Source organism: Narcine bancroftii, chromosome 7, assembly GCF_036971445.1.
Source record: "Narcine bancroftii isolate sNarBan1 chromosome 7, sNarBan1.hap1, whole genome shotgun sequence".
Classification (NCBI taxonomy): Eukaryota; Metazoa; Chordata; class Chondrichthyes; order Torpediniformes; family Narcinidae; genus Narcine; species Narcine bancroftii.
In genome coordinates, this window is record NC_091475.1 from 123,832,777 (window position 1) to 123,847,788 (window position 15,012).

Sequence of the window (15,012 nt, forward strand, 5' to 3'; positions counted from 1 at the left end):
TGTTTCCCCATATCTGATTCCCGGCCTCTGGTTCCCCGCCTCTGATTCCCCGCCTCTGATTCCCTGCCTCTGATTCCCCATCTCCGATTCCGCACATCTGATTCCCTGCCTCTGATTCCCCGCCTCTGATTCCCCGCCTCTGATTCCCTGCCTCTGATTCCCAACCTCTGATTCCCCACCTCTGATTCCCCGTGTTTGATTCCCCGCCTCTGTTTCCCCGCCTCTGATTCCCCGCCTCTGATTCCCCAACTCTAATTCCCCGCCTCTGATTCCCCATATCTGATTCCCCGCCTCTGATTCCCCACCCCTGTTTCCCCATATCTGATTCCCTGCCTCTGATTCCCCAACTTTGATTCCCAGCATCTGATTCCCCAGCTCTGATTCCCCGCCTCTGATTCCCCGCATCTGATTCCCTGCATCTGATTCCAAGCCTCTGATTCCCTGCCTCTGATTCCCAACCTCTGATTCCCCATCTCTGATTCACCGCCTTTGATTCGCCACCTCTGATTCCCCATATCTGATTCCTCGCCTCTGTTTCCCCGCCTCTGATTCCCCGCCTCTGATTCCCCATATCTCATTCCCCGCCTCTGATTCACCATCTCTGATTCCCGGACTCTGATTCCCCACCTCTGATTCCCGGCCTCTTATTCCCGGCATCTGATTCCGGCCTCTGATTCCCGGCCTCTGATTCCCTGCTTCTGATTCCCCATCTCTGATTCCGCAATACTAATTCCCTGCCTCTGATTCCCCACCTCTGATTCCCCATATCTGATTCCCCGCCTATGTTTCCCCGCCTCTGATTCCCCGCCTCTGTTTCCCCATATCTAAGTCCCCGCCTCTGATTCCCCAACTTTGATTCCCCACCTCTGATTCCCCAGCTCTGAATCCCCACCTCTGAATCCCAGCCTCTGATTCCCAACCTCTGATTCCCCACCTCTGATTCCCCATATCTGATTCCCCGCCTCTGTTTCCCTGCCTCTGATTCCCCGCCTCTGTTTCCCCATATCTGATCCCCGCCTCTATTTGCCTGCATCTGATTCCCCGCCTCTGTTTCCCCATATCTGATTCCCCGCCTCTGAATCCCCAACTCTGATTCCCTGCCTCTGATTCCCCATATCTCATTCCCCGCCTCTGATTCCCCATCTCTGATTCCCCATCTCTGATTCACCGCCTTTGATTCGCCACCTCTGATTCCCCATATCTGATTCCTCGCCTCTGTTTCCCCGCCTCTGATTCCCCGCCTCTGATTCCCCATATCTCATTCCCCGCCTCTGATTCCCCATCTCTGATTCCCGGACTCTGATTCCCCACCTCTGATTCCCGGCCTCTTATTCCCGGCATCTGATTCCGGCCTCTGATTCCAGGCCTCTGATTCCCTGCTTCTGATTCCCCATCTCTGATTCCGCAAATCTAATTCCCTGCCTCTGATTCCCCACCTCTGATTCCCCATATCTGATTCCCCGCCTCTGTTTCCCCGCCTCTGATTCCCCGCCTCTGTTTCCCCATATCTAAGTCCCCGCCTCTGATTCCCCAACTTTGATTCCCCACCTCTGATTCCCCAGCTCTGATTCCCCGCCTCTGATTCCCAGCCTCTGATTCCCAACCTCTGATTCCCCACCTCTGATTCCCCATATCTGATTCCCCGCCTGTTTCCCCGCCTCTGGTTCCCCGCCTCTGTTTCCCCATATCTGATCCCCGCCTCTATTTGCCTGCATCTGATTCCCCGCCTCTGTTTCCCCATATCTGATTCCCCGCCTCTGAATCCCCAACTCTGATTCCCTGCCTCTAATTTCCCAGCTCTGATTCCCCGCCTCTGATTCCCCGCGTCTGATTACCAGCCTCTGATTCCCATCCTCTGATTCCCCATCTCTGATTCACAACCTCTGATTCCCCACCTCTGATACCCCATATCTGATTCCCCGCCTCTGTTTCCCCGCCTCTGATTCCCCACCTCTGATTCCCAATATCAGAAGCCCCGCCTCTGATTCCCCAGCTCTGATTCCCCGCCTCTGATTCGCCAGCTATGATTCCCCGCCTCTGATTCCCCGTGTTTGATTCCCTGCCTCTGATTCCCGGCCTCTGATTCCCCATCTCTGATTCACCGCCTTTGATTCGCCACCTCTGATTCCCCATATCTGATTCCCTGCCTCTGTTTCCCCGCCTCTGATTCCCCGCCTCTGATTCCCCATATCTCATTCCCCGCCTCTGAATCCCCATCTCTGATTCCCGGACTCTGATTCCCCACCTCTGATTCCCTGCTTCTGATTCTGATTCCCTGCCTTTGATTCCCCATCTCTGATTCCGCACATCTGATTCCCTGCCTCTGATTCCCCATCTCTGATTCCCCATATGTGATTCCCCGCCTCTGTTTCCCCGCCTCTGATTCCCCGCCTCTGTTTCCCAATATCTAAGTCCCCGCCTCTGATTCCCCAACTCTAATTCCCCACCTCTGATTCCCCAGCTCTGATTCCCCGCCTCTGATTCCCCGCATCTGATTCCCTGCATCTGATTCCAAGCCTCTTATTCCCTGCCTCTGATTCCCAACCTCTGATTCCCCACCTCTGATTCCCCATATCTGATTCCCAGCCTCTGTTTCCCCGCCTCTGATTCCCCGCCTCTGTTTCCCCATATCTTATTCCCGGCCTCTGGTTCCCCGCCTCTGATTCCCCGCCTCTGATTCCCTGCCTCTGATTCCCCATCTCCGATTCCGCACATCTGATTCCCTGCCTCTGATTCCCCGCCTCTCATTCCCCACCTCTGATTCCCTGCCTCTGATTCCCAACCTCTGATTCCCCACCTCTGATTCCCCGTGTTTGATTCCCCGCCTCTGTTTCCCCGCCTCTGATTCCCCGCCTCTGATTCCCCAACTCTAATTCCCCGCATCTGATTCCCCATATCTGATTCCCCGCCTCTGATTCCCCACCCCTGTTTCCCCATATCTGATTCCCTGCCTCTGATTCCCCAACTTTGATTCCCAGCATCTGATTCCCCAGCTCTGATTCCCCGCCTCTGATTCCCCGCATCTGATTCCCTGCATCTGATTCCAAGCCTCTGATTCCCTGCCTCTGATTCCCAACCTCTGATTCCCCATCTCTGATTCACCGCCTTTGATTCGCCACCTCTGATTCCCCATATCTGATTCCTCGCCTCTGTTTCCCCGCCTCTGATTCCCCGCCTCTGATTCCCCATATCTCATTCCCCGCCTCTGATTCCCCATCTCTGATTCCAGGACTCTGATTCCCCACCTCTGATTCCCGGCCTCTTATTCCCGGCATCTGATTCCGGCCTCTGATTCCCGGCCTCTGATTCCCTGCTTCTGATTCCCCATCTCTGATTCCGCAAATCTAATTCCCTGCCTCTGATTCCCCACCTCTGATTCCCCATATCTGATTCCCCGCCTCTGTTTCCCCGCCTCTGATTCCCCGCCTCTGTTTCCCCATATCTAAGTCCCCGCCTCTGATTCCCCAACTTTGATTCCCCACCTCTGATTCCCCAGCTCTGATTCCCCACCTCTGAATCCCAGCCTCTGATTCCCAACCTCTGATTCCCCACCTCTGATTCCCCATATCTGATTCCCCGCCTCTGTTTCCCTGCCTCTGATTCCCCGCCTCTGTTTCCCCATATCTGATCCCCGCCTCTATTTGCCTGCATCTGATTCCCCGCCTCTGTTTCCCCATATCTGATTCCCCGCCTCTGAATCCCCAACTCTGATTCCCTGCCTCTGATTCCCCATATCTCATTCCCCGCATCTGATTCCCCATCTCTGATTCCCCATCTCTGATTCACCGCCTTTGATTCGCCACCTCTGATTCCCCATATCTGATTCCTCGCCTCTGTTTCCCCGCCTCTGATTCCCCGCCTCTGATTCCCCATATCTCATTCCCCGCCTCTGATTCCCCATCTCTGATTCCCGGACTCTGATTCCCCACCTCTGATTCCCGGCCTCTTATTCCCGGCATCTGATTCCGGCCTCTGATTCCCGGCCTCTGATTCCCTGCTTCTGATTCCCCATCTCTGATTCCGCAAATCTAATTCCCTGCCTCTGATTCCCCACCTCTGATTCCCCGTGTTTGATTCCCCGCCTCTGTTTCCCCGCCTCTGATTCCCCGCCTCTGATTCCCCAACTTTGATTCCCCACCTCTGATTCCCCAGCTCTGATTTCCCGCCTCTGAATCCCAGCCTCTGATTCCCAACCTCTGATTCCCCACCTCTGATTCCCCATATCTGATTCCCCGCCTCTGTTTCCCCGCCTCTGATTCCCCGCCTCTGTTTCCCCATATCTGATTCCCCGCCTCTGAATCCCCAACTCTGATTCCCTGCCTCTAATTTCCCAGCTCTGATTCCCCGCCTCTGATTCCCCGCGTCTGATTACCGGCCTCTGTTTCCCCGCCTCTGATTCCCCATCTCTGATTCACAACCTCTGATTCCCCACCTCTGATACCCCATATCTGATTCCCCGCCTCTGTTTCCCCGCCTCTGATTCCCCACCTCTGATTCCCCATCTCTGATTCCGCAAATCTAATTCCCTGCCTCTGATTCCCCACCTCTGATTCCCCATATCTGATTCCCCGCCTCTGTTTCCCCGCCTCTGATTCCCCGCCTCTGTTTCCCCATATCTAAGTCCACGCCTCTGATTCCCCAACTTTGATTCCCCACCTCTGATTCCCCAGCTCTGATTCCCCGCCTCTGATTCCCAGCCTCTGATTCCCAACCTCTGATTCCCCACCTCTGATTCCCCATATCTGATTCCCCGCCTCTGTTTCCCCGCCTCTGATTCCCCGCCTCTGTTTCCCCATATCTGATCCCCGCCTCTATTTGCCTGCATCTGATTCCCCGCCTCTGTTTCCCCATATCTGATTCCCCGCCTCTGAATCCCCAACTCTGATTCCCTGCCTCTAATTTCCCAGCTCTGATTCCCCGCCTCTGATTCCCCGCGTCTGATTACCGGCCTCTGATTCCCCGCCTCTGATTTCCCATCTCTGATTCCCCGCCTCTGATTCCCTGCCTCTGATTCCCCATCTCCGAATCCGCACATCTGATTCCCTGCCTCTGATTCCCCGCCTCTGATTCCCCACCTCTGATTCCCCGCCTCTGATTCGCCAGCTATGATTCCCCGCCTCTGATTCCCCGTGTTTGATTCCCTGCCTCTGATTCCCGGCCTCTGATTCCCCATCTCTGATTCACCGCCTTTGATTCGCCACCTCTGATTCCCCATATCTGATTCCCCACCTCTGTTTCCCCGCCTCTGATTCCCCGCCTCTGATTCCCCATATCTCATTCCCCGCCTCTGAATCCCCATCTCTGATTCCCGGACTCTGATTCCCCACCTCTGATTCCCTGCTTCTGATTCTGATTCCCTGCCTTTGATTCCCCATCTCTGATTCCGCACATCTGATTCCCTGCCTCTGATTCCCCATCTCTGATTCCCCATATCTGATTCCCCGCCTCTGTTTCCCCGCCTCTGATTCCCCGCCTCTGTTTCCCAAAATCTAAGTCCCCGCCTCTGATTCCCCAACTCTAATTCCCCACCTCTGATTCCCCAGCTCTGATTCCCCGCCTCTGATTCCCCGCATCTGATTCCCTGCATCTGATTCCAAGCCTCTTATTCCCTGCCTCTGATTCCCAACCTCTGATTCCCCACCTCTGATTCCCCATATCTGATTCCCAGCCTCTGTTTCCCCGCCTCTGATTCCCCGCCTCTGTTTCCCCATATCTGATTCCCGGCCTCTGGTTCCCCGCCTCTGATTCCCCGCCTCTGATTCACTGCCTCTGATTCCCCATCTCCGATTCCGCACATCTGATTCCCTGCCTCTGATTCCCCGCCTCTGATTCCCCGCCTCTGATTCCCTGCCTCTGATTCCCAACCTCTGATTCCCCACCTCTGATTCCCCGTGTTTGATTCCCCGCCTCTGTTTCCCCGCCTCTGATTCCCCGCCTCTGATTCCCCAACTCTAATTCCCCGCCTCTGATTCCCCATATCTGATTCCCCGCCTCTGATTCCCCACCCCTGTTTCCCCATATCTGATTCCCTGCCTCTGATTCCCCAACTTTGATTCCCAGCATCTGATTCCCCAGCTCTGATTCCCCGCCTCTGATTCCCCGCATCTGATTCCCTGCATCTGATTCCAAGCCTCTGATTCCCTGCCTCTGATTCCCAACCTCTGATTCGCCATCTCTGATTCACCGCCTTTGATTCGCCACCTCTGATTCCCCATATCTGATTCCTCGCCTCTGTTTCCCCGCCTCTGATTCCCCGCCTCTGATTCCCCATATCTCATTCCCCGCCTCTGATTCCCCATCTCTGATTCCCGGACTCTGATTCCCCACCTCTGATTCCCGGCCTCTTATTCCCGGCATCTGATTCCGGCCTCTGATTCCCGGCCTCTGATTCCCTGCTTCTGATTCCCCATCTCTGATTCCGCAATTCTAATTCCCTGCCTCTGATTCCCCACCTCTGATTCCCCATATCTGATTCCCCGCCTCTGTTTCCCCGCCTCTGATTCCCCGCCTCTGTTTCCCCATATCTAAGTCCCCGCCTCTGATTCCCCAACTTTGATTCCCCACCTCTGATTCCCCAGCTCTGATTCCCCACCTCTGAATCCCAGCCTCTGATTCCCAACCTCTGATTCCCCACCTCTGATTCCCCATATCTGATTCCCCGCCTCTGTTTCCCTGCCTCTGATTCCCCGCCTCTGTTTCCCCATATCTGATCCCCGCCTCTATTTGCCTGCATCTGATTCCCCGCCTCTGTTTCCCCATATCTGATTCCCCGCCTCTGAATCCCCAACTCTGATTCCCTGCCTCTGATTCCCCATATCTCATTCCCCGCCTCTGATTCCCCATCTCTGATTCCCCATCTCTGATTCACCGCCTTTGATTCGCCACCTCTGATTCCCCATATCTGATTCCTCGCCTCTGTTTCCCCGCCTCTGATTCCCCGCCTCTGATTCCCCATATCTCATTCCCCGCCTCTGATTCCCCATCTCTGATTCCCGGACTCTGATTCCCCACCTCTGATTCCCTGCCTCTTATTCCCGGCATCTGATTCCGGCCTCTGATTCCCGGCCTCTGATTCCCTGCTTCTGATTCCCCATCTCTGATTCCGCAAATCTAATTCCCTGCCTCTGATTCCCCACCTCTGATTCCCCATATCTGATTCCCCGCCTCTGTTTCCCCGCCTCTGATTCCCCGCCTCTGTTTCCCCATATCTAAGTCCCCGCCTCTGATTCCCCAACTTTGATTCCCCACCTCTGATTCCCCAGCTCTGATTCACCGCCTCTGATTCCCAGCCTCTGATTCCCAACCTCTGATTCCCCACCTCTGATTCCCCATATCTGATTCCCCGCCTGTTTCCCCGCCTCTGATTCCCCGCCTCTGTTTCCCCATATCTGATCCCCGCCTCTATTTGCCTGCATCTGATTCCCCGCCTCTGTTTCCCCATATATGATTCCCCGCCTCTGAATCCCCAACTCTGATTCCCTGCCTCTAATTTCCCAGCTCTGATTCCCCGCCTCTGATTCCCCGCGTCTGATTACCAGCCTCTGATTCCCATCCTCTGATTCCCCATCTCTGATTCACAACCTCTGATTCCCCACCTCTGATACCCCATATCTGATTCCCCGCCTCTGTTTCCCCGCCTCTGATTCCCCACCTCTGATTCCCAATATCAGAAGCCCCGCCTCTGATTCCCCAGCTCTGATTCCCCGCCTCTGATTCGCCAGCTATGATTCCCCGCCTCTGATTCCCCGTGTTTGATTCCCTGCCTCTGATTCCCGGCCTCTGATTCCCCATCTCTGATTCACCGCCTTTGATTCGCCACCTCTGATTCCCCATATCTGATTCCCTGCCTCTGTTTCCCCGCCTCTGATTCCCCGCCTCTGATTCCCCATATCTCATTCCCCGCCTCTGAATCCCCATCTCTGATTCCCGGACTCTGATTCCCCACCTCTGATTCCCTGCTTCTGATTCTGATTCCCTGCCTTTGATTCCCCATCTCTGATTCCGCATATCTGATTCCCTGCCTCTGATTCCCCATCTCTGATTCCCCATATCTGATTCCCCGCCTCTGTTTCCCCGCCTCTGATTCCCCGCCTCTGTTTCCCAATATCTAAATCCCCGCCTCTGATTCCCCAACTCTAATTCCCCACCTCTGATTCCCCAGCTCTGATTCCCCGCCTCTGATTCCCCGCATCTGATTCCCTGCATCTGATTCCAAGCCTCTTATTCCCTGCCTCTGATTCCCAACCTCTGATTCCCCACCTCTGATTCCCCATATCTGATTCCCAGCCTCTGTTTCCCCGCCTCTGATTCCCCGCCTCTGTTTCCCCATATCTTATTCCCGGCCTCTGGTTCCCCGCCTCTGATTCCCCGCCTCTGATTCCCTGCCTCTGATTCCCCATCTCCGAATCCGCACATCTGATTCCCTGCCTCTGATTCCCCGCCTCTGATTCCCCACCTCTGATTCCCTGCCTCTGATTCCCAACCTCTGATTCCCCACCTCTGATTCCCCGTGTTTGATTCCCCGCCTCTGTTTCCCCGCCTCTGATTCCCCGCCTCTGATTCCCCAACTCTAATTCCCCGCCTCTGATTCCCCATATCTGATTCCCCGCCTCTGATTCCCCACCCCTGTTTCCCCATATCTGATTCCCTGCCTCTGATTCCCCAACTTTGATTCCCAGCATCTGATTCCCCAGCTCTGATTCCCCGCCTCTGATTCCCCGCATCTGATTCCCTGCATCTGATTCCAAGCCTCTGATTCCCTGCCTCTGATTCCCAACCTCCGATTCCCCATCTCTGATTCACCGCCTTTGATTCGCCACCTCTGATTCCCCATATCTGATTCCTCGCCTCTGTTTCCCCGCCTCTGATTCCCCGCCTCTGATTCCCCATATCTCATTCCCCGCCTCTGATTCCCCATCTCTGATTCCCGGACTCTGATTCCCCACCTCTGATTCCCGGCCTCTTATTCCCGGCATCTGATTCCGGCCTCTGATTCCCGGCCTCTGATTCCCTGCTTCTGATTCCCCATCTCTGATTCCGCAAATCTAATTCCCTGCCTCTGATTCCCCACCTCTGATTCCCCATATCTGATTCCCCGCCTCTGTTTCCCCGCCTCTGATTCCCCGCCTCTGTTTCCCCATATCTAAGTCCCCGCCTCTGATTCCCCAACTTTGATTCCCCACCTCTGATTCCCCAGCTCTGATTCCCCACCTCTGAATCCCAGCCTCTGATTCCCAACCTCTGATGCCCCACCTCTGATTCCCCATATCTGATTCCCCGCCTCTGTTTCCCTGCCTCTGATTCCCCGCCTCTGTTTCCCCATATCTGATCCCCGCCTCTATTTGCCTGCATCTGATTCCCCGCCTCTGTTTCCCCATATCTGATTCCCCGCCTCTGAATCCCCAACTCTGATTCCCTGCCTCTGATTCCCCATATCTCATTCCCCGCATCTGATTCCCCATCTCTGATTCCCCATCTCTGATTCACCGCCTTTGATTCGCCACCTCTGATTCCCCATATCTGATTCCTCGCCTCTGTTTCCCCGCCTCTGATTCCCCGCCTCTGATTCCCCATATCTCATTCCCCGCCTCTGATTCCCCATCTCTGATTCCCGGACTCTGATTCCCCACCTCTGATTCCCGGCCTCTTATTCCCGGCATCTGATTCCGGCCTCTGATTCCCGGCCTCTGATTCCCTGCTTCTGATTCCCCATCTCTGATTCCGCAAATCTAATTCCCTGCCTCTGATTCCCCACCTCTGATTCCCCATATCTGATTCCCCGCCTCTGTTTCCCCGCCTCTGATTCCCCGCCTCTGTTTCCCCATATCTAAGTCCCCGCCTCTGATTCCCCAACTTTGATTCCCCACCTCTGATTCCCCAGCTCTGATTCCCCGCCTCTGAATCCCAGCCTCTGATTCCCAACCTCTGATTCCCCACCTCTGATTCCCCATATCTGATTCCCCGCCTCTGTTTCCCCGCCTCTGATTCCCCGCCTCTGTTTCCCCATATCTGATTCCCCGCCTCTGAATCCCCAACTCTGATTCCCTGCCTCTAATTTCCCAGCTCTGATTCCCCGCCTCTGATTCCCCACGTCTGATTACCGGCCTCTGTTTCCCCGCCTCTGATTCCCCATCTCTGATTCACAACCTCTGATTCCCCACCTCTGATACCCCATATCTGATTCCCCGCCTCTGTTTCCCCGCCTCTGATTCCCCACCTCTGATTCCCCATCTCTGATTCCGCAAATCTAATTCCCTGCCTCTGATTCCCCACCTCTGATTCCCCATATCTGATTCCCCGCCTCTGTTTCCCCGCCTCTGATTCCCCGCCTCTGTTTCCCCATATCTAAGTCCCCGCCTCTGATTCCCCAACTTTGATTCCCCACCTCTGATTCCCCAGCTCTGATTCCCCGCCTCTGATTCCCAGCCTCTGATTCCCAACCTCTGATTCCCCACCTCTGATTCCCCATATCTGATTCCCCGCCTCTGTTTCCCCGCCTCTGATTCCCCGCCTCTGTTTCCCCATATCTGATCCCCGCCTCTATTTGCCTGCATCTGATTCCCCGCCTCTGTTTCCCCATATCTGATTCCCCGCCTCTGAATCCCCAACTCTGATTCCCTGCCTCTAATTTCACAGCTCCGATTCCCCGCCTCTGATTCCCCGCGTCTGATTACCGGCCTCTGATTCCCCGCCTCTGATTCCCCATCTCTGATTCACAACCTCTGATTCCCCACCTCTGATACCCCATATCTGATTCCCCGCCTCTGTTTCCCCGCCTCTGATTCCCCACCTCTGATTCCCAATATCTGATTCCCCGCCTCTGATTCCCCACCTCTGATTCCCCGCCTCTGATTCGCCAGCTATGATTCCCCGCCTCTGATTCCCCGTGTTTGATTCCCTGCCTCTGATTCCCGGCCTCTGATTCCCCATCTCTGATTCACCGCCTTTGATTCGCCACCTCTGATTCCCCATATCTGATTCCCCACCTCTGTTTCCCCGCCTCTGATTCCCCGCCTCTGATTCCCCATATCTCATTCCCCGCCTCTGAATCCCCATCTCTGATTCCCGGACTCTGATTCCCCACCTCTGATTCCCTGCTTCTGATTCTGATTCCCTGCCTTTGATTCCCCATCTCTGATTCCGCACATCTGATTCCCTGCCTCTGATTCCCCATCTCTGATTCCCCATATCTGATTCCCCGCCTCTGTTTCCCCGCCTCTGATTCCCCGCCTCTGTTTCCCAAAATCTAAGTCCCCGCCTCTGATTCCCCAACTCTAATTCCCCACCTCTGATTCCCCAGCTCTGATTCCCCGCCTCTGATTCCCCGCATCTGATTCCCTGCATCTGATTCCAAGCCTCTTATTCCCTGCCTCTGATTCCCAACCTCTGATTCCCCACCTCTGATTCCCCATATCTGATTCCCAGCCTCTGTTTCCCCGCCTCTGATTCCCCGCCTCTGTTTCCCCATATCTGATTCCCGGCCTCTGGTTCCCCGCCTCTGATTCCCCGCCTCTGATTCCCTGCCTCTGATTCCCCATCTCCGATTCCGCACATCTGATTCCCTGCCTCTGATTCCCCGCCTCTGATTCCCCGCCTCTGATTCCCTGCCTCTGATTCCCAACCTCTGATTCCCCACCTCTGATTCCCCGTGTTTGATTCCCCGCCTCTGTTTCCCCGCCTCTGATTCCCCGCCTCTGATTCCCCAACTCTAATTCCCCGCCTCTGATTCCCCATATCTGATTCCCCGCCTCTGATTCCCCACCCCTGTTTCCCCATATCTGATTCCCTGCCTCTGATTCCCCAACTTTGATTCCCAGCATCTGATTCCCCAGCTCTGATTCCCCGCCTCTGATTCCCCGCATCTGATTCCCTGCATCTGATTCCAAGCCTCTGATTCCCTGCCTCTGATTCCCAACCTCTGATACCCCACCTCTGATTCCCCATATCTGATCCCCAGCCTCTGTTTCCCCGCCTCTGTTTCCCCATATCTGATTCCCGGCCTCTGATTCCCTGCCTCTGATTCCCCGCCTCTGATTCCCTGCCTCTGATTCCCCATCTCCGATTCCGCACATCTGATTCCCTGCCTCTGATTCCCCGCCTCTGATTCCCCGCCTCTGATTCCCTGCATCTGATTCCCAACCTCTGATTCCCCACCTCTGATTCCCCGTGTTTGATTCCCCGCCTCTGTTTCCCCGCCTCTGATTCCCCACCTCTGATTCCCCAACTCTAATTCCCCACCTCTGATTCCCCGCCTCTGATTCCCTGCCTCTGTTTCCCCGCCTCTGATTCCCCGCCCCTGTTTCCCCATATCTGATTCCCTGCCTCTGATTCCCCAACTTTGATTCCCAGCCTCTGATTCCCCAGCTCTGATTCCCCGCCTCTGATTCCCCGTGTTTGATTCCCTGCCTCTGATTCCCCGCCTCTGATTCCCCATCTCTGATTCACCGCCTTTGATTCGCCACCTCTGATTCCCCATATCTGATTCCCCACCTCTGTTTCCCCGCATCTGATTCCCCGCCTCTGATTCTCCATATCTCATTCCCCGCCTCTGACTCCCCATCTCTGATTCCCGGACTCTGATTCCCCACCTCTGATTCCCGGCCTCTTATTCCCAGCATCTGATTCCAGGCCTCTGATTCCCGTCCTCTGACTCCCTGCTTCTGATTCTGATTCCCTGCCTCTGATTCCCCATCTCTGATTCCGCACATCTGATTACCTGCCTCTGATTCCCCACCTCTGATTCCCCATATCTGATTCCCCGCCTCTGTTTCCACGCCTCTGATTCCCCGCCTCTGTTTCCCCATATCTAATTCCCCACCTCTGATGCCCCAACTCTGATTCCCCACCTCTGATTCCACAGCTCTGATTCCCCGCCTCTGATTCCCCACATCCGATTCCCCATATCTGATTCCCCGCCTCTGTATCCCCGCCCATGATTCCCCGCCTCTGTTTCCCCATATCTGATTCCCCGCCTCTGATTCCCAACTATGATTCCCCGCCTCTTATTCCCCAGCTCTGATTCCCCGCCTCTGTTTCCCCATATCTGATGCCCCGCCTCTATTTGCCCGCCTCTGATTCCCCGCCTCTGTTTCCCCATATCTGATTCCCCGCCTCTGATTCCCAACTATGATTCCCTGCCTCTAATTTCCCAGCTCTGATTCCCCGCCTCTGATTCCCCGTGTCTGATTTCCTGCCTCTGATTCCCCGCCTCTGATTACCCATGTCTGATTCACCGCCTCTGATTCCCCACCTCTGATTCCCCATCTCTGATTCCGCACATCCGATTCCCTGCCTCTGATTCCCCGCCTCTGATTCACTGCCTCTGCTTCCCCAGCTCTGATTCCCCGCCTGTGATTCCCCGCGTCTTATTCCCTGCTTCTGATTCTGATTCCCTGCCTCTGATTCCCCATCTCTGATACCGCACATCTGATTCCCTGCCTCTGATTCCCCACCTCTGATTCCCCATATCTGATTCCCCGCCTCTGTTTCCCCACCTCTGATTCCCCGCCTCTGTTTCCCCATATCTAAGTCCCCGCCTCTGATTCCCCAACTCTGATTCCCCACCTCTGATTCCCCAGCTCTCATTCCCCGCCTCTGATCCCCGCATCTGATTCCCTGCATCTGATTCCCAGCCTCTGATTCCCTGCCTCTGATTCCCAACCTCTGATTCCCCACCTCTGATTCCCCATATCTGATTCCCCGCCTCTGTTTCCACGCCTCTGATTCCCCGCCTCTGTTTCCCCATATCTGATTCCCCGCCTCTGAATCCCCAACTCTGATTCCCTGCCTCTGATTCCCCAGCTCTGATTCCCCGCCTTTGATTCCCCCGTCTGATTCCCAGCCTCTGAAACCCCGTGTCTGATTTCTTGCCTCTGATTCCCCGCCTCTGATTCCCCATCTCTGATTCACAGCCTCTGATTCCCCACCTCTGATTCCCCATCTCTGATTCCGCACATCTGATTCCCTGCCTCTGATTCCCCATCTCTGATTCACCGCCTTTGATTCGCCACCTCTGATTCCCCATATCTGATTCCCCGCCTCTGTTTCCCCGCCTCTGATTCCCCGCCTCTGATTCCCCATATCTCATTCCCCGCCTCTGAATCCCCATCTCTGATTCCCGGACTCTGATTCCCCACCTCTTATTCCCGGCCTCTTATTCCCGGCATCTGATTCCGGCCTCTGATTCCCGGCCTCTGATTCCCTGCTTCTGATTCTGATTCCCTGCCTTTGATTCCCCATCTCTGATTCCGCACATCTGATTCCCTGCCTCTGATTCCCCATCTCTGATTCCCCATATCTGATTCCCCTTCTCTGTTTCACCGCCTCTGATTCCCCGCCTCTGTTTCCCAATATCTAAGTCCCCGCCTCTGATTCCCCAACTCCGATTCCCCACCTCTGATTCCCCAGCACTGATTCCCCGCCTGTGATTCCCCGCATCTGATTCCCTGCATCTGATTCCAAGCCTCTGATTCCCTGCCTCTGATTCCCAACCTCTGATTCCCCACCTCTGATTCCCCATATCTGATTCCCAGCCTCTGTTTCCCCGCCTCTGATTCCCTGCCTCTGTTTCCCCATATCTGATTCCCGGCCTCTGATTCCCCGCCTCTGATTCCCCGCCTCTGATTCCCTTCCTCTGATTCCCCATCTCCGATTCCGCACATCTGATTCCCTGCCTCTGATTCCCCGCCTCTGATTCCCCGCCTCTGATTCCCTGCCTCTGATTCCCAACCTCTGATTCCCCACCTCTGATTCCCCGTGTTTGATTCCCCGCCTCTGTTTCCCCGCCTCTGATTCCCCGCCTCTGATTCCCCAACTCTAATTCCCCGCCTCTGATTCCCCATATCTGATTCCCCGCCTCTGTTTCCCCGCCTCTGATTCCCCGCCCCTGTTTCCCCATATCTGATTCCCTGCCTCTGATTCCCCAACTTTGATTCCCAGCCTCTGATTCCCCAGCTCTGATACCAGGCCTCTGATTCCCCGTGTTTGATTCCCAGCCTCTGATTCCCCGCCTCT